This window comes from Schistocerca gregaria, chromosome 6 (assembly GCF_023897955.1).
Source record: "Schistocerca gregaria isolate iqSchGreg1 chromosome 6, iqSchGreg1.2, whole genome shotgun sequence".
Classification (NCBI taxonomy): Eukaryota; Metazoa; Arthropoda; class Insecta; order Orthoptera; family Acrididae; genus Schistocerca; species Schistocerca gregaria.
The window spans coordinates 19,351,916-19,372,830 of record NC_064925.1 but is presented as its reverse complement, the minus strand read 5'-3'; the positions used below and the strand labels follow the sequence as shown (position 1 = coordinate 19,372,830).

At 26.1% G+C, this 20,915-nt stretch overlaps 1 long non-coding RNA gene across 1 annotated transcript in view; it reads left to right on the top strand.

The window, feature by feature from the left end:
- LOC126278643 (uncharacterized) overlaps nt 1-20,454 on the top strand; it is a 132,226-nt gene extending 111,772 nt beyond the window's left edge. The window contains exon 2 of the long non-coding RNA XR_007550751.1: nt 19,838-20,454. This is a non-coding gene — a long non-coding RNA (uncharacterized LOC126278643). The remainder of the gene's footprint in view (nt 1-19,837) is intronic.
- The last annotated feature ends 461 nt before the right edge of the window (nt 20,455-20,915 follow it).

The following is a 20,915-nucleotide window of genomic DNA, read 5'->3' as shown; positions in this document are numbered from 1 at the left end:
TTACTTTTAAGTATTTATAAATATAGATATATTATTTTTACAGTGAAAATGTAATGTCTTATTTAAACTATATAAATTTTAGAAATGTTAACGGAGTTTAACCGCCTTTATAAAAAGTTAGCAGCTTTCATATTGGCTTTACATTTCCTTAATTGGAACTATTATAGTTCAATTATATTATTAACAGTAATACGCCTCTTTTTGGCTTCAATTAATAAGAATAAGGGTAGTACATACCAATCTTCCAGGTCGAAACTGACTGCAATATTTCGCTTCTTATTCTATTTAAGGTTGATTGATAATATCAATACTTTTTGAATGCAACCCAAATGTTATATTTAACTACAACCCTTTATTCTGCTCATTGTAATGCTCCTTGGTTTCATTCATGGTATAGTCCTCCTAATAGAACTAGAATAAAAAATATTGTTGATACTGTTCAGATTATAATGTCTGAAGTTTTAAAAATAATTACAATTGGTAGAATTAGTGCAATTTCTACATCAAAAATTAAAAAGATTACTGCGATTAGGAAGAATCGTATTGAGAATGGTATTCGTGCTGATCTTTTTGGATCAAACCCACATTCAAATGGTGATCTTCTTTCTCGATCATTAATTAATTTTTTTGATAGTGTTGTTGCCAGGATTATAACAATTATTGGAATAATAAATCTAATGAAAACTCTTGTTGATAGAATTAGAACTGTTTTTCTTGATTTATATCAAGCTTTCTGATTGGAAGTCAAATGTACTATTTATACTAGAATAACAATTATCTACCTCATCAATAAATAGAGATATATAAGAATAATCATACTACGTCTACGAAGTGTCAGTATCATGCTGCTGCTTCAAATCCAAAGTGATGTCTTGGTGAAAATTGATTTATTGAGTGTCGAAGTAGACATGTTGATAAAAAGATTGTTCCAATAATTACGTGTAAACCATGGAGTCCTGTTGCAACAAAGAATGTTGATCCATAAACTGCATCTGCAATGGTAAAAGGTGCTTCTCAATATTCATATGCTTGAAGTATTGTAAAGTATAGTCCTAATAACACTGTGAAGAATAATCCTTGTAGTGCTTGAGTATGATTAGATTCCATTAAACTATGATGTGCTCATGTTACTGTTACTCCTGATGCTAAAAGAATAGCTGTATTAAGTAATGGAATTTGTATAGGGTTAAAGGGTTGAATTCCTATTGGAGGTCATAGTATTCCTAGTTCAATTGTTGGTGCTAATCTTCTTCTAAAGAATGCTCAAAAAAAAGAAACGAAAAATAATACCTCTGATGCAATAAATAAAATTATTCCTCATCGTAATCCAATTGATACAAATCCTGTATGTAATCCTTGATATGTTCCTTCTCGTACTACATCTCGTCATCATTGAATTATAGTTAGTAGGGTAATTCCAAATCCAATTATGAATAAGTTAATATTAAATAGGTGGAATCATTTTGCTAGTCCTGATACTAGGACTATTGCTCCAATTGCTCCTGTTAATGGTCAAGGTCTATAGTCTACTAAGTGGAATGGGTGGTTTGAGTGAGTTGTTAACATAGGTTTAATATACTTCTCTAGAATATAGAGTTCTTAGAATTGAGAAAACATAGGCTTGAATTATTGCTACTGCTGATTCTAGAATTAATAGAAGTATTTGTCCAATAATTAGTAATGAGATTAAGTTTATTGCTATAGATGGTCCTGTGTTTCCTAATAAGGTTAATAATAAGTGTCCTGCAATTATATTTGCTGCCAACCGTACTGCTAATGTACCTGGTCGAATAACATTACTAATTGTTTCAATTAGTACTATAAATGATATTAATGCAGGCGGTGTACCTTGTGGTACAAGGTGTGTAAATATATGATTAGTATGGTTAATTCATCCAAATAATATAAATCTTAGCCATATAGGTAGGGCAATTGCAAATGTTAATGCTAAATGTCTTGTTCTAGTAAAAATATAAGGGAATAATCCTATGAAATTGTTAAATAATATTATAATAAAAATTGAGATGAAAATGAATGTTGTTCCATTAAATGATTTTGGTCCAAGAAGTGTTTTAAATTCATTATGTAAGGTTAAATTTAGTTTATTTCAGATAATGTTAATTCGTGATGGTGTAAGTCAAAATAGTGATGGGATTAATAATAGTCCTAGAAATGTTCTAGTTCAATTTAATGATAAATTAAAGATGTTAGTTGATGGGTCAAATGTTGAGAATAGATTTGTTATCATTTTCAATTTAAGTTTTTTATTTCAATTGTTCCTTTTTCTGCTCTTTTAATAAGGTTAGGTTTAAATGAGAAGAAGTTTATTTGATTAAACAAGATTAATGTAGCTGAAAATATAATGAATAGTGAGAATCATATAAGAGGGGATATTTGAGGGATTTGGATATAATTTCCCCATCAGAAGTAGTCGTTAATTTACTATTATTTGGTTTAAGAGACCATTACTTACTTTCAGTCATCTGATGAATTTCAAGGTGTACTAATTTTTTTTAGTTACTTTAGATTGACACTCTAATGTTATTTATTTTAACTAACTCCTTAAATTATCTTAGATAATCACTTAATAAATAAATTTACTGAAGTTCTTTCAATTACAATTGGTATGAATCTGTGGTTTGCTCCACAGATATCTGAGCATTGTCCAAAGAATAATCCAGGTCGATTTATTGTGAATGTTCCTTGATTTAACCGACCTGGCGTTGCATCAATTTTAACCCCTAATGCAGGAACTGCTCATGAGTGTAGAACATCTGATGCTCTTGTTAATACTCGTACTTCTGTATTTATTGGTAGGATTGTTCGGTTATCTACATCTAGTAGTCGGAATCCATCATTTTCTAGGTCTTGTTCTGGTGTTATATAAGTGTCAAATTCTACGTCTAAAGTCCTTAGTATAATGAAATTAAGGTTGATGTTGAAATCAATCCTATTGTTGAAATTATTACTGTTATAGGAAGAATGATTCTTGATTTTTGGGACTTTATCTTTATAGATCACGAATTTTCTGTGTATGATATAATTAGAGCTGAGAATCTAATACGTATATAGTAGTTGAGTGTAATTGTAGTTAATACAACTATAATAGTTATAATAGTTGTTATATTGTTTTCTATTAATGATTGTATTACAATTCATTTTGGTAAGAATCCAAGGAATGGTGGTAGTCCACCTAAAGATAATAAAGATAAGAATATTATGAATTAAATTTCGGTTTTTATATTTCTGGCTGAATAAATTTGATTTATGAAAAATAAATTTATTTGCTTAAATAATAAAACTATAATTAATCTTAATAGTGAGTAAATAATGAAGTATAGTTCTCAGATGTTTTCTCTGACTGTTAATGATCTAATTATTCAACCTAGATGTCTGATTGATGAATATGCTAAAAGTTGTCGTAAGGATGTTTGATTTAAACCTCCTATTGCCCCAATAATAATTCTTAAGATAATAATTGTTCAAATAAAAGTTCTTAATTGAATACAATAAGATAAGACCATTATTGGGGCGATGTTTTGTCATGTTATTAATGTTAAACAATTATTTCATCTTGATGCTCCTATAACTTCTGGAAATCAGAAATTGAAAGGTGCAGCTCCAATCTTTAATAATAGTCTAGATCTAATTATTATTGATGGGATAAATTCTGTTTCCCATCCCATGGGATATTTTATTTGAATCAGCAAAATTGAAAATAATAATATTGTCGATGCTATTGCTTGGACAATAAAATATTTAATTGATGATTCATTTATTATTATATTTTTATTTCTTGTTAGGAGCGGAATAAATGAAAGTAAGTTGATCTCAAGTCCTATTCAAACCCCAAATCAGGAATTTGATGAAATGGACAGGATCGTTCCTATCATTAATGTTGATAGGAAGAGAAGTTTTGTAGAGTTGTTGGTCATTAAAAAGGAGAGGATTGATACCTCTATAAATGGGGTATGAACCCATTAGCTTGTTTAGCTTACCTTTTTACATTAAGGTGTATGATGCATGTTAGTTTTTGATACTAAAGGAGGTAGTTTAATTCTATCTTATGTAATTTTAATGAAGGTAATTTTATTTACTTTATTTACCCTATCAAGGTAACCCTTTAATCAGGCACTTCATTTATTTAATATATAAATCGAAAGTTTTTTTTGAAATTCTTTTATGTATTATTTTGTTTAATTAGGATTTATTTATCCTGCTCATTTTATTTTTTATATATATATATAATAAATAATTTATATTAATATATTACATTTAGTTGAAATTAAAGTATTATAAGTTCATCTTACCATTATCAATTGATTATTTGATTGCAATTATTTACCTAGGATTATAGCTACTTATGTTTTTAGCTTAAAATAGGTTATTATAATATAATATATATATAAATATGTAATTTAATATTTAATATTATTATAATTGGATATAATAAATAAAATTATTAATTTAAATATAAAATATTATAATTAATATAAATAATTATATTAATTATAATAATATAATTATGTAAATTATCTATAATTAGATTATTTAACTAATATATATGAAAGTTAACTTAATATAAAAAAAGAATTCATATTAATAACATATTATATTAAATTACATAATTGTATAAAATATATTTATTATATTATTTAATCTTTCTTTATTTATTAGTGAAAAGAAAGATTAAATAAGAAAGAATATAATACATTTATTGCTATACATGTTCCATATTAATCTTTAATTATATATAATAGAGAAGTTGTTGTGGTCATACATAGGGGCGTTTCTTTTTTTTTGTTAATGTTTGTGGTTTTTTTCTTTTTTTTTCTTTAAATATTTGAATCTTTTATTTTTTCCTGAATTAATAGATTTAAAATTTTCATATTTTTTATTTAAAAAGTTTTATTCTTGCTTGTTTATTCACTTTTTCTTTGTATTATATGTAAGTTTTGTTAGACTAAATGTTCTTTTTGCAGTAATTTGATTTAATTATCAAGTGATTTTGGATTTAGCAATTGATTTAGTATCGGCATAATTCGTGCCAGCAGCCGCGGTTATACGATTGATACAAGTGAATATTATTGGTTAAAACAGTTGTTTATATTATTAGGGTTGAAATATAAATTTGTAAGGTGAAATGTTAAAATTTATTTGTGGCCCTTTTTATGAATCTGTGAAATTTAAATAATAAACTAGGATTAGATACCCTATTATTTTAAATGTTAATTATATTTACCAGGGTACTATTAGTTAAGGTCTTTAAACCCAAAGAATTTGGCGGTATCTCATTCCATTCAGAGGAACCTACCCCATGATTGATAATACACGATTTACTCTACTTAATTTATTTGTTTGTATATCTCCGTTATCAGAGAATCTTTTTAGAGTTATAATTCTCAAGATTTATAATTATAAAATATTTCAGGTCAAGGTGCAGCTTATAGTTAAGAGGAGGTGGGTTACAATAGGTTTTTGTTTATAACGGATTTGATAGTGAAATACTGTTAATGAAGGTGGATTTGATAGTAATTTAATTTATGTAATTTAACTGATATTGGCTCTGAGATGTGTACACATCGCCCGTCGCTCTCATTATTGATTATTCTATTTTATTTTAAAGTAGCTTCAATTTAGATGAGATAAGTCGTAACATAGTAGATGTACTGGAAAGTGTATCTAGGAAGAGTTTCAAGATATAACTTATTAGTAAAGTGTTTCATTTACACTGAAAATTTTTCTGTGCAAATCAGGATATCTTGATTATTTATTTTATTATATTTATTTTTTGTTTATTTAATTATTTAATATAAATAATTTTATTGTATTTTTGTCTTAGTATATTTTATAGAATTGATTTTTTAAATTATAGTTTATTGGTAATGTAAGTGTTTTATGAAATATTATTTTAAATTTTTTTAAGTAGATTTTATTTATTGTACCTTTTGTATCAGGGTTTATCAAAATTTTAGTATTTATTTTACTTGTCTCGATTTGGGTTGATTTATAAATAATTTATAGTTAATGTATCATAATTATTATTAAATTATTTATAGAAATGAGATGTTAATCGTTTCCCAAGATATCTAGTTTCTTAAGAAAAAATTTAATTTTTTAAAGTTATTTGTTTTTAATAATTTTTTAAGTAAAAATATTAACTTATTTATTCTTTAAGGGATAAGCTTTGAAGTTAATAACCTATAATTTATTTTATAGAAATATAATAGTAAGCTTTAAACCAGCTTTCTTTAAGATTACGTTTTAGTTCATTATTTTTTATTTTGATTTTATAAATATTTTAGGTTTTTTATTAAGATTATTAATTTAATTTTAAAATTTTTGTAATAATGATAGAATTAGTATATTTATTTGTATGAAATTTTTACCTTGTGAACTTATTATAAGGAACTAGGCAAAATTGATTTCCGCCTGTTTATCAAAAACATGTCCTCTTGTTTATATTTTGAGGTCTGGCCTGCTCACTGAGCGTATTTTTAAAGAGCCGCGGTATTTTGACCGTGCAAAGGTAGCATAATCATTAGTCTCTTAATTAGTGGCTGGAATGAATGGCTTGACGAGAAATCAACTGTCTCTTAATAAATTTTTGAATTTAACTTTTGAGTCAAAAGGCTTAAATTCTTCTTTAGGACGAGAAGACCCTATAGAGCTTGACATTTTACTTTTATATAGTCTTTTGTTTGTCTTTCTATATTTAATGATGATGTTTTGTTGGGGTGACATGAAGAATAGATAAACTCTTCATTATTATATCATTTATTTATGTTTGTTATTTTTATCCAATTTTGGGTGCAGGAGCCCAATGATTAGGTCTGTTCGACCTTTAAATTCTTACATGATCTGAGTTCAGACCGGCGTGAGCCAGGTCGGTTTCTATCCTAAGATTGTTAATCCATATTAGTACGAAAGGACCATATGGTTAAAATATTTTTTGTTATATTGATTAATATTAATTTATTTACTATTTTGACAGATTAATGTGTTGAATTTAGAATTCATTTATGTAGACTTTTTCTACAAATAGTATTGATACTTTATGATTTATTTATATTTATTTTGAATTTTCTTTTATTGGTTATTTGTGTTTTAATTAGTGTTGCCTTTTTAACTTTATTAGAGCGTAAGGTTTTAGGTTATATTCAGATTCGAAAGGGTCCAAATAAGGTAGGTTTTGTTGGAATTCCTCAGCCATTTAGAGATGCTATTAAGTTAATTTGTAAGGAGCAGCCAATTCCTATTATATCTAATTACCTACTTTATTATTTTTCCCCTGTTTTTAATATAATGATTTCTTTAGCCGTTTGAGTAATTTTTCCTTATTTAACTTATATGTGTTCTTTTTCTTATGGATTTTTATTTTTTTTATGTTGTACTAGATTAGGTGTTTATACTGTTATAATTGCTGGTTGATCTTCTAATTCAAATTATTCATTATTAGGTTCTCTTCGTTCTGTTGCTCAAACAATTTCTTATGAAGTTAGTTTAGCTTTAATTTTATTGTCTTTAATTATTTTAATTGGTAGTTTTAATATGTTTGATTTTATAAACTATCAGCTTTATTGTTGATTTATTATTATTTCTTTTCCTTTAGCTTTAGCTTGTTTTGCTTCTTGCTTAGCTGAAACTAATCGTACTCCTTTTGATTTTGCTGAAGGGGAATCTGAGTTAGTTTCAGGATTTAATATTGAGTATGGTGCGGGTGGTTTTACTTTAATTTTTTTAGCTGAATATACTAGAATTGTCTTCATAAGAATGTTATTGGCTTTAATTTTTTTGGGCGGTGATTTTTATTCTTTTATATTTTTTATTAAGCTTGCTATTATATCTTTTGGTTTTATTTGGGTTCGTGGAACATTACCACGGTTCCGTTATGATAAATTAATGTACTTAGCTTGAAAAAGTTTTTTACCTTTATCTTTGAATTTTTTTATTTTCTTTGTTGGTTTAAAGATTTTATTTATCTCATTTGTTTAGTGAAATTTTTTGAGAAAAGTTAATAGAAGAGTTAAACTTCTAACTTTATGTTTTCAAAACATATGCTTTTCCTAAGCTAATTAACTTTATTCCTTAATTAATTTATCTCATGCGTTTGCGACATGGACATTAATTAAGAAATATGTGAAGTAAATAATTGTTAAGATTTGACCTGTTATAATATAAGGTTCTTCAACAGGTCGTTTACCAATTCACGTTAGTAAGCATACAACAACTACTATAATTCAGAATAAAATTTGATTAATAGGGTAAAATTGAATGCCTCGGAATGGTGTTTTATTATAAAATGGTAAAATTATTAAGATTCTAATTGATAAAAATAATGCAATAACACCTCCTAACTTATTAGGGATAGATCGTAGAATTGCATATGCAAATAGGAAATATCATTCTGGTTGAATGTGAACTGGTGTTACTAATGGGTTGGCAGGTACAAAGTTATCTGGATCTCCTAATAGGTAAGGATTAATTAAACATAGTATAATTAATAATGATGTTATTATTACAAATGTAATAGAATCCTTAAAGGTAAAGTATGGATGGAATGGAATTTTTTCAATATCTCCATTTAGTCCAAGAGGATTATTAGATCCTGTTTGGTGAAGAAAAAATAAATGAATTGCTGCTATAGCAGCAATAATAAATGGTAATACAAAATGGAATGTGAAGAAACGATTTAATGTTGCATTATCAACAGCGAATCCTCCTCATACTCATTGGACTAAATCTGTTCCTAAGTATGGGATTGCTGATAATAAATTAGTAATTACTGTTGCACCTCAAAAAGATATTTGGCCTCAGGGTAAGACATATCCTATAAATGCAGTTGCTATAACTAAAAATAAAATCACTGTACCAATTATTCAGGTATGTATATATATATAAGATCCATAGTAAATTCCCCGTCCTACATGTAAGTAAATACAAATAAAAAATATAGATGCTCCATTTGCGTGTAAGGTTCGGATAATTCAACCATTATTTACGTCTCGGCAGATGTGTACTACACTACTGAATGCTATTTCAATATTTGATGTATAATGTATAGCTAAAAATAGTCCAGTTACGATTTGAATCACCAAACATAACCCTAATAGGGATCCAAAATTTCATCAAAATGAAATATTTGTTGGGGCAGGTAAGTCAATTAAAGAGTTATTAATAATTTTAATTAAAGGATGTCTTAATCGTAAGGGTTTATTCATTAGTAATTATCTTATTTTACGAATAGGTCCCTGATTAATATTGGTGATTTTAACAACTGCTAGTAGTGCTAAAAATAAATAAATTATTATTATTATTGTAATAATGAATGTTGGTCTATTATATAATTTTTCTAAAGATATTGTTATTTCTTGATAATTGATTGAATTATCAATATTTATAGTTTCGGTGTTTTTGAAAAAGTCTATAAATATAGATATATCTAGAATAATTAATATTAATATGATAAATACTCACATTATTAATGTAATAATTATAGTGATTGATTTAGGCTGAAATATTTCGTTTGATGCAATTCTTGTAATGTAAATAAATAATACTAGTATACCACCAAGAAATGTTAAAAATAAAATATATGATAATCAATATCTTTCTATTATTGTTCCTGTTATTAATCCAACTAGATAGGTTTGAAGGATAATAAAAAGCATTATTGATATTGGGTGTCTTAAATTAATAAAATTAATATTTATTACATTTGATAATGATATAATTATTATTTTGATCATTTCAGGGGTTAGTTTATTTAAAAAACCGGTTTTGGGGACCGATGATGGAAGCTTTTCCACCTCTGAAGTTTTAAAAGTGGGGGCTGGACTTATTTCCGGTTTACAAGACCGGCGTTTTTTTTAAACTATTAAAACTAATGTTTATATTCTCTATTTTTACTTCTTTATTGATTTATTTTGCTGGTGTTTATGTTTTTTCTTCTAAACGTAAACATTTATTAATGGTTCTTTTGAGATTAGAATATATTGTTCTTTCTTTATTTATGTTAGTTATTGTTTTTCTTATTGAGTTTGATTATGATTATTATTTTCCTGTTATTTTTTTAGTTTTTTCTGTTTGTGAGGGTGCTTTAGGTCTTTCTATTTTAGTTTCAATAATTCGTTCTCATGGTAATGATTTTTTTAATTCTTTTGGTTTATCTTTATGTTAAAGTATTTGTTTATAACTATTTTTTTGATCCCTCTTTGTTTATTAAATAATTGTTGATGGTTGGTTCATTCTTTAATGTTTCTGTCGGGTTTTGTTTTTATAATTTGTGTTTATTCATATGGTGATTTGAATATAATTAGATATTATTTTGGTATTGATTATTTTTCTTTTAGTTTAATTTTACTTAGTTTTTGGATTTGTTCTTTAATAATCACTGCTAGAGGTTCAGTTTATTTAAGTTCATATCATTCTAATTTTTTTGTTTTTATGGTTTTGATTTTAATAATTATGCTTTATTGTTCATTTGCTAGATTAAGTCTTCTTTCTTTTTATATTTTTTTTGAGGCTAGATTAGTTCCTACTTTACTTTTAATTTTGGGTTGGGGTTATCAACCTGAGCGTTTGCAGGCTGGTGTTTATTTAATTTTTTATACTTTGGTTGCTAGATTACCTTTATTATTAGTTTTATTTAAGGTTTATGATTTTTCTAATACTTTATATTTTCCTTTATTGGTTGATTTTGGTTCTTATTATTTTATGTTTTATGTATTTATAATTTTGGCTTTTTTAGTTAAGATACCTATGTTTTTGGTTCATTTATGACTTCCTAAGGCTCATGTAGAGGCCCCTATTTCAGGTAGAATAATTCTTGCTGGTGTTTTATTAAAGTTAGGTGGTTATGGTATTTTTCGTGTTATAAAGGTTATTTCTTATTTGGGTTTAAAGTTTAATTATTTTTGATTGTCTTTAGGTTTATCTGGGGGTGTTATTGTAAGATTTATTTGTTTTCGTCAGGTTGATTTAAAGTCTTTAATTGCATATTCTTCTGTTGCTCATATAAGAATGGTTATTGGTGGATTGATGACTATGAATTGATGAGGTTGTATAGGTTCTCTTTCTCTAATGGTTGGTCATGGTTTATGTTCTTCTGGTTTATTTTGTTTATCTAATATTATTTATGAACGTTTAGGTAGACGAAGATTATTAATTAAAAAGGGTATAATTAATTTGATGCCAAGAATGGCTTTATGATGATTTCTTTTAAGATCATCAAATATGGCTGCTCCTCCTTCTTTAAATTTGGTAGGTGAAATTAGATTATTAAATAGAATTATATCTTGATCTTCTTTTAGATTCTTTGCTTTGATTTTTTTATCTTTTTTTAGAGCTGTTTATACTTTGTATATATATTCTTATTCTCAGCATGGGAATTATTATTCTGGTGTTTATACTTGTTCTCTTGGTTATTTTCGTGAATATCATCTTTTACTTTTACATTGATTGCCTTTAAATATTCTCTGTTTAAAGGGTGAATATTTCTTTGTTTAGTTTGCTTAAGTATTTTAATTAAAAATATTGTTTTGTGGAATCAATGATATGAAGTTTTTCATCTTAGGCCGTGAATTTATTTTCTATTTGTTCTTTGAGTTTTTTTCTTTGTTTATTTCGAGAACTATAATTTTTATTTTAGGTATTTATTATTTAATAATTGATTATAGAGTTTTTGTTGAGTGAGAGCTTTTCAATTTAAATGGTTCTATAGTTGTTATAACTTTAATTTTGGATTGAATATCTCATATTTTTATATCTTTTGTTATTTATATTTCTTCTTTGGTTATTTATAATAGAGAGGATTATATATCTGGTGAAAAGAATATAAATCGTTTTATTATTATTGTTTTAATATTTATTCTTTCTATAGGTTTTTTAATTATTAGTCCTAATTTAATTAGAATTTTATTAGGTTGAGATGGTTTAGGTTTAGTTTCTTATTGTTTAGTTATTTATTATCAAAATGTAAAATCTTATAGTGCTGGTATATTAACTGCACTTTCTAATCGTATTGGTGATGTTGCTATTTTAATTTCTATTGCATGAATGTTAAATTTTGGTGGTTGAAATTATATTTATTATTATGATTTTATTTCTAATTCTTTTGAAATAAAGCTCATTACTATATTAATTGTTTTAGCAGCTATAACTAAGAGAGCTCAGATTCCTTTCTCTTCATGACTTCCTGCTGCTATAGCAGCTCCTACTCCTGTTTCAGCTTTAGTTCATTCTTCTACTCTTGTTACTGCTGGTGTTTATTTATTAATTCGTTTTAGACCAATATTGGATACTTATAATTGTGGTTGATTTTTACTTTTAATTGGTTGTATAACTATATTTATGGCTGGATTGGGCGCTAATTTTGAGTTTGATTTAAAGAAGATTATTGCTCTTTCTACTTTAAGACAACTTGGTTTAATAATAAGAATTTTGGCTATAGGTTATCCAAAGCTTGCATTTTTTCATTTATTGGCTCATGCTTTATTTAAGGCATTATTATTTATATGTGCAGGTTCAATAATTCATAATTTGAAGGATTCTCAGGATATTCGTTTTATAGGATCAATTGTTAATTTCATACCTTTAACTTCAGTTTGTTTTAATGTTTCTAGTTTATCTTTGTGTGGAATACCTTTTTTAGCGGGATTTTATTCAAAGGATTTAATTCTTGAGATGGTTTGTTTAAGATGAATAAATTGTTTAATTTTTTTTCTTTATTTTTTTTTCTACTGGTTTAACTGCTTCTTATTCTTTTCGTTTGTTTTATTATTCAATATCTGGTGATAATAATTTTTATTCTAGATTTTCTTTTGATGATAAGGGTTATTATATTTCATTTGGAATAATTGGTCTATTGTTTGTTGCTGTTTTTGGTGGTAGTCTTTTATCTTGATTAATTTTTCCTATTCCTCATGTGATTGCTTTACCTTATTATTTAAAGTTTTTAACTATTACAGTTGTTATTTTAGGTGCTTATTTAGGTTATCTTATTTTTAATTTTGATTTTTCTCATAATTTATTTTCTTTAAGTATACTTTCTTTTGTTAGATTTGCTGGTTCTATATGATTTATACCTTTTCTTTCAACTAAGTTTATTAGATATATTCCTTTAAAAATAGGTTATTATTCATCTAAGTCATTTGATTATGGTTGAGGTGAATTACTTGGTGGTCAAGGTTTATATAGATTATTTATTTATTTAATTGGTTATATTCAAGGTTGATATGATTCTAATTTCAAGATTTATCTTTTAACTTTTATTTTTTGAATATTTATTTTGGTAATATTATTTTTCGTTTACTTAAATAGCTTATATTTAAGGCGTGACACTGAAGATGTTAAGGAAGTATTTTTACTGTTAAGTATTTATAAATATAGATATATTATTTTTACAGTGAAAATGTAATGTTTTATTTAAACTATATAAATTTTAGAAATGTTAACGGAGTTTAACCGCTAATATAAAAAGTTAGCAGCTTTCATATTGGCTTTACATTTCCTTAATTGGAACTATTATAGTTCAATTATATTATTAACAGTAATACGCCTCTTTTTGGCTTCAATTAATAAGAATAAGGGTAGTACATACCAATCTTCCAGGTCGAAACTGACTGCAATATTTCGCTTCTTATTCTATTTAAGGTTGATTGATAATATCAATACTTTTTGAATGCAACCCAAATGTTATATTTAACTACAACCCTTTATTCTGCTCATTGTAATGCTCCTTGGTTTCATTCATGGTATAGTCCTCCTAATAGAACTAGAATAAAAAATATTGTTGATACTGTTCAGATTATAATGTCTGAAGTTTTAAAAATAATTACAATTGGTAGAATTAGTGCAATTTCTACATCAAAAATTAAAAAGATTACTGCGATTAGGAAGAATCGTATTGAGAATGGTATTCGTGCTGATCTTTTTGGATCAAACCCACATTCAAATGGTGATCTTTCTTCTCGATCATTAATTAATTTTTTTGATAGTGTTGTTGCCAGGATTATAACAATTATTGGAATAATAAATCTAATGAAAACTCTTGTTGATAGAATTAGAATTGTTTTTCTTGATTTATATCAAGCTTTCTGATTGGAAGTCAAATGTACTATTTATACTAGAAAAACAATTATCTACCTCATCAATAAATAGAGATATATAAGAATAATCATACTACGTCTACGAAGTGTCAGTATCATGCTGCTGCTTCAAATCCAAAGTGATGTCTTGGTGAAAATTGATTTATTGAGTGTCGAAGTAGACATGTTGATAAAAAGATTGTTCCAATAATTACGTGTAAACCATGGAGTCCTGTTGCAACAAAGAATGTTGATCCATAAACTGCATCTGCAATGGTAAAAGGTGCTTCTCAATATTCATATGCTTGAAGTATTGTAAAGTATAGTCCTAATAACACTGTGAAGAATAATCCTTGTAGTGCTTGAGTATGATTAGATTCCATTAAACTATGATGTGCTCATGTTACTGTTACTCCTGATGCTAAAAGAATAGCTGTATTAAGTAATGGAATTTGTATAGGGTTAAAGGGTTGAATTCCTATTGGAGGTCATAGTATTCCTAGTTCAATTGTTGGTGCTAATCTTCTTCTAAAGAATGCTCAAAAAAAAGAAACGAAAAATAATACCTCTGATGCAATAAATAAAATTATTCCTCATCGTAATCCAATTGATACAAATCCTGTATGTAATCCTTGATATGTTCCTTCTCGTACTACATCTCGTCATCATTGAATTATAGTTAGTAGGGTAATTCCAAATCCAATTATGAATAAGTTAATATTAAATAGGTGGAATCATTTTGCTAGTCCTGATACTAGGACTATTGCTCCAATTGCTCCTGTTAATGGTCAAGGTCTATAGTCTACTAAGTGGAATGGGTGGTTTGAGTGAGTTGTTAACATAGGTTTAATATACTTCTCTAGAATATAGAGTTCTTAGAATTGAGAAAACATAGGCTTGAATTATTGCTACTGCTGATTCTAGAATTAATAGAAGTATTTGTCCAATAATTAGTAATGAGATTAAGTTTATTGCTATAGATGGTCCTGTGTTTCCTAATAAGGTTAATAATAAGTGTCCTGCAATTATATTTGCTGCCAACCATACTGCTAATGTACCTGGTCGAATAACATTACTAATTGTTTCAATTAGTACTATAAATGATATTAATGCAGGCGGTGTACCTTGTGGTACAAGGTGTGTAAATATATGATTAGTATGGTTAATTCATCCAAATAATATAAATCTTAGCCATATAGGTAGGGCAATTGCAAATGTTAATGCTAAATGTCTTGTTCTAGTAAAAATATAAGGGAATAATCCTATGAAATTGTTAAATAATATTATAATAAAAATTGAGATGAAAATGAATGTTGTTCCATTAAATGATTTTGGTCCAAGAAGTGTTTTAAATTCATTATGTAAGGTTAAATTTAGTTTATTTCAGATAATGTTAATTCGTGATGGTGTAAGTCAAAATAGTGATGGGATTAATAATAGTCCTAGAAATGTTCTAGTTCAATTTAATGATAAATTAAAGATGTTAGTTGATGGGTCAAATGTTGAGAATAGATTTGTTATCATTTTCAATTTAAGTTTTTTATTTCAATTGTTCCTTTTTCTGCTCCTTTAATAAGGTTAGGTTTAAATGAGAAGAAGTTTATTTGATTAAACAAGATTAATGTAGCTGAAAATATAATGAATAGTGAGAATCATATAAGGGGGGATATTTGAGGGATTTGGATATAATTTCCCCATCAGAAGTAGTCGTTAATTTACTATTATTTGGTTTAAGAGACCATTACTTACTTTCAGTCATCTGATGAATTTCAAGGTGTACTAATTTTTTTTAGTTACTTTAGATTGACACTCTAATGTTATTTATTTTAACTAACTCCTTAAATTATCTTAGATAATCACTTAATAAATAAATTTACTGAAGTTCTTTCAATTACAATTGGTATAAATCTGTGGTTTGCTCCACAGATTTCTGAGCATTGTCCAAAGAATAATCCAGGTCGATTTATTGTGAATGTTCCTTGATTTAACCGACCTGGCGTTGCATCAATTTTAACCCCTAATGCAGGAACTGCTCATGAGTGTAGAACATCTGATGCTCTTGTTAATACTCGTACTTCTGTATTTATTGGTAGGATTGTTCGGTTATCTACATCTAGTAGTCGGAATCCATCATTTTCTAGGTCTTGTTCTGGTGTTATATAAGTGTCAAATTCTACGTCTAAAGTCCTTAGTATAATGAAATTAAGGTTGATGTTGAAATCAATCCTATTGTTGAAATTATTACTGTTATAGGAAGAAAGATTCTTGATTTTTGGGACTTTATCTTTATAGATCACGAATTTTCTGTGTATGATATAATTAGAGCTGAGAATCTAATACGTATATAGTAGTTGAGTGTAATTGTAGTTAATACAACTATAATAGTTATAATAGTTGTTATATTGTTTTCTATTAATGATTGTATTACAATTCATTTTGGTAAGAATCCAAGGAATGGTGGTAGTCCACCTAAAGATAATAAATATAAGAATATTATGAATTAAATTTCGGTTTTTATATTTCTGGCTGAATAAATTTGATTTATGAAAAATAAATTTATTTGCTTAAATAATAAAACTATAATTAATCTTAATAGTGAGTAAATAATGAAGTATAGTTCTCAGATGTTTTCTCTGACTGTTAATGATCTAATTATTCAACCTAGATGTCTGATTGATGAATATGCTAAAAGTTGTCGTAAGGATGTTTGATTTAAACCTCCTATTGCCCCAATAATAATTCTTAAGATAATAATTGTTCAAATAAAAGTTCTTAATTGAATACAATAGGATAAGACCATTATTGGGGCGATTTTTTGTCATGTTATTAATGTTAAACAATTATTTCATCTTGATGCTCCTATAACTTCTGGAAATCAGAAATGGAAAGGTGCAGCTCCAATCTTTAATAATAGTCTAGATCTAATTATTATTGATGGGATAAATTCTGTTTCCCATCCCATGGGATATTTTATTTGAATCAGCAAAATTGAAAATAATAATATTGTCGATGCTATTGCTTGGACAATAAAATATTTAATTGATGATTCATTTATTATTATATTTTTATTTCTTGTTAGGAGCGGAATAAATGAAAGTAAGTTGATCTCAAGTCCTATTCAAACCCCAAATCAGGAATTTGATGAAATGGACAGGATCGTTCCTATCATTAATGTTGATAGGAAGAGAAGTTATGTAGAGTTGTTGGTCATTAAAAAGGAGAGGATTGATACCTCTATAAATGGGGTATGAACCCATTAGCTTGTTTAGCTTACCTTTTTACATTAAGGTGTATGATGCACGTTAGTTTTTGATACTAAAGGAGGTAGTTTAATTCTATCTTATGTAATTTTAATGAAGGTAATTTTATTTACTTTATTTACCCTATCAAGGTAACCCTTTAATCAGGCACTTCATTTATTTAATATATAAATCGAAAGTTTTTTTTTGAAATTCTTTTATGTATTATTTTGTTTAATTAGGATTAATTTATCCTGCTCATTTTATTTTTTATATATATATATATAATAAATAATTTATATTAATATATTACATTTAATTGAAATTAAAGTATTATAAGTTCATCTTACCATTATCAATTGATTATTTTAATGCAATTATTTACCTAGGATTATAGCTACTTATGTTTTTAGCTTAAAATAGGTTATTATAATATAATATATATAATAATATGTAATTTAATATTTAATATTATTATAATTGGATATAATAAATAAAATTATTAATTTAAATATAAAATATTATAATTAATATAAATAATTATATTAATTATAATAATATAATTATGTAAATTATCTATAATTAGATTATTTAACTAATATATATGAAAGTTAACTTAATATAAAAAAAGAATTCATATTAATAACATATTATATTAAATTACATAATTGTATAAAATATATTTATTATATTATTTAATCTTTCTTTATTTATTAGTGAAAAGAAAGATTAAATAAGAAAGAATATAATACATTTATTGCTATACATGTTCCATATTAATCTTTAATTATATATAATAGAGAAGTTGTTGTGGTCATACATAGGGGCGTTTCTTTTTTTTTGTTAATGTTTGTGGTTTTTTTCTTTTTTTTCTTTAAATATTTGAATCTTTTATTTTTTCCTGAATTAAAAGATTTAAAATTTTCTTATATTTTATTTTTAAAAGTTTTATTCTTGCTTGTTTATTCACTTTTTCTTTGTATTATATGTAAGTTTTGTTAGACTAAATGTTCTTTTTGCAGTAATTTGATTTAATTATCAAGTGATTTTGGATTTAGCAATTGATTTAGTATCGGCATAATTCGTGCCAGCAGCCGCGGTTATACGATTGATACAAGTGAATATTATTGGTTAAAACAGTTGTTTATATTATTAGGGTTGAAATATAATTTGTAAGGTGAAATGTTAAAATTTATTTGTGGCCCTTTTTATGAATCTGTGAAATTTAAATAATAAACTAGGATTAGATACCCTATTATTTTAAATGTTAATTATATTTACCAGGGTACTATTAGTTAAGGTCTTTAAACCCAAAGAATTTGGCGGTATCTCATTCCATTCAGAGGAACCTACCCCATGATTGATAATACACGATTTACTCTACTTAATTTATTTGTTTGTATATCTCCGTTATCAGAGAATCTTTTTAGAGTTATAATTCTCAAGATTTATAATTATAAAATATTTCAGGTCAAGGTGCAGCTTATAGTTAAGAGGAGGTGGGTTACAATAGGTTTTTGTTTATAACGGATTTGATAGTGAAATACTGTTAATGAAGGTGGATTTGATAGTAATTTAATTTATTTAATTTAACTGATATTGGCTCTGAGATGTGTACACATCGCCCGTCGCTCTCATTATTGATTATTCTATTTTATTTTAAAGTAGCTTCAATTTAGATGAGATAAGTCGTAACATAGTAGATGTACTGGAAAGTGTATCTAGGAAGAGTTTCAAGATATAACTTATTAGTAAAGTGTTTCATTTACACTGAAAATTTTTCTGTGCAAATCAGGATATCTTGATTATTTATTTTATTATATTTATTTTTTGTTTATTTAATTATTTAATATAAATAATTTTATTGTATTTTTGTCTTAGTATATTTTATAGAATTGATTTTTTAAATTATAGTTTATTGGTAATGTAAGTGTTTTATGAAATATTATTTTAAATTTTTTTAAGTAGATTTTATTTATTGTACCTTTTGTATCAGGGTTTATCAAAATTTTAGTACTTATTTTACTTGTCTCGATTTGGGTTGATTTATAAATAATTTATAGTTAATGTTTCATAATTATTATTAAATTATTTATAGAAATGAGATGTTAATCGTTTCCCAAGATATCTAGTTTCTTAAGAAAAAATTTAATTTTTTAAAGTTATTTGTTTTTATTTAATTTTTTAAGTAAAAATATTAACTTATTTATTCTTTAAGGGATAAGCTTTGAAGTTAATAACCTATAATTTATTTTATAGAAATATAATAGTAAGCTTTAAACCAGCTATCTTTAAGATTACGTTTTAGTTCATTATTTTGTATTTTGATTTTATAAATATATTAGGTTTTTTATTAAGATTATTAATTTAATTTTAAAATTTTTGTAATAATGATAGAATTAGTATATTTATTTGTATGAAATTTTTACCTTGTGAACTTATTATAAGGAAAAAGGCAAAATTGATTTCCGCCTGTTTATCAAAAACATGTCCTCTTGTTTATATTTTGAGGTCTGGCCTGCTCACTGAGCGTATTTTTAAAGAGCCGCGGTATTTTGACTGTGCAAAGGTAGCATAATCATTATTCTCTTAATTAGTGGCTGGAATGAATGGCTTGACGAGAAATCAACTGTCTCTTAATAAATTTTTGAATTTAACTTTTGAGTCAAAAGGCTTAAATTCTTCTTTAGGACGAGAAGACCCTATAGAGCTTGACATTTTACTTTTATATAGTTTTTTGTTTGTCTTTCTATATTTAATGATGATGTTTTGTTGGGGTGACATGAAGAATAGATAAACTCTTCATTATTATATCATTTATTTATGTTTGTTATTTTGATCCATAATTTATGATCGTAAGATTAAGTTACCTTAGGGATAACAGCGTAATTGTTTTTGAGAGCTCATATCGACGAAGCAGATTGCGACCTCGATGTTGGATTAAGAAAAATTTTGGGTGCAGGAGCCCAATGATTAGGTCTGTTCGACCTTTAAATTCTTACATGATCTGAGTTCAGACTGGCGTGAGCCAGGTCGTTTTCTATCCTAAGATTGTTAATCCATATTAGTACGAAAGGACCATATGGTTAAAATATTTTTTGTTATATTGATTAATATTAATTTATTTACTATTTTGACAGATTAATGTGTTGAATTTAGAATTCATTTATGTAGATTTTTTCTACAAATAGTATTGATACTTTATGATTTATTTATATTTATTTTGAATTTTCTTTTATTGGTTATTTGTGTTTTAATTAGTGTTGCCTTTTTAACTTTATTAGAGCGTAAGGTTTTAGGTTATATTCAGATTCGAAAGGGTCCAAATAAGGTAGGTTTTGTTGGAATTCCTCAGCCATTTAGAGATGCTATTAAGTTAATTTGTAAGGAGCAGCCAATTCCTATTATATCTAATTACCTACTTTATTATTTTTCCCCTGTTTTTAATTTAATGATTTCTTTAGCCGTTTGAGTAATTTTTCCTTATTTAACTTATATGTGTTCTTTTTCTTATGGATTTTTATTCTTTTTATGTTGTACTAGATTAGGTGTTTATACTGTTATAATTGCTGGTTGATCTTCTAATTCA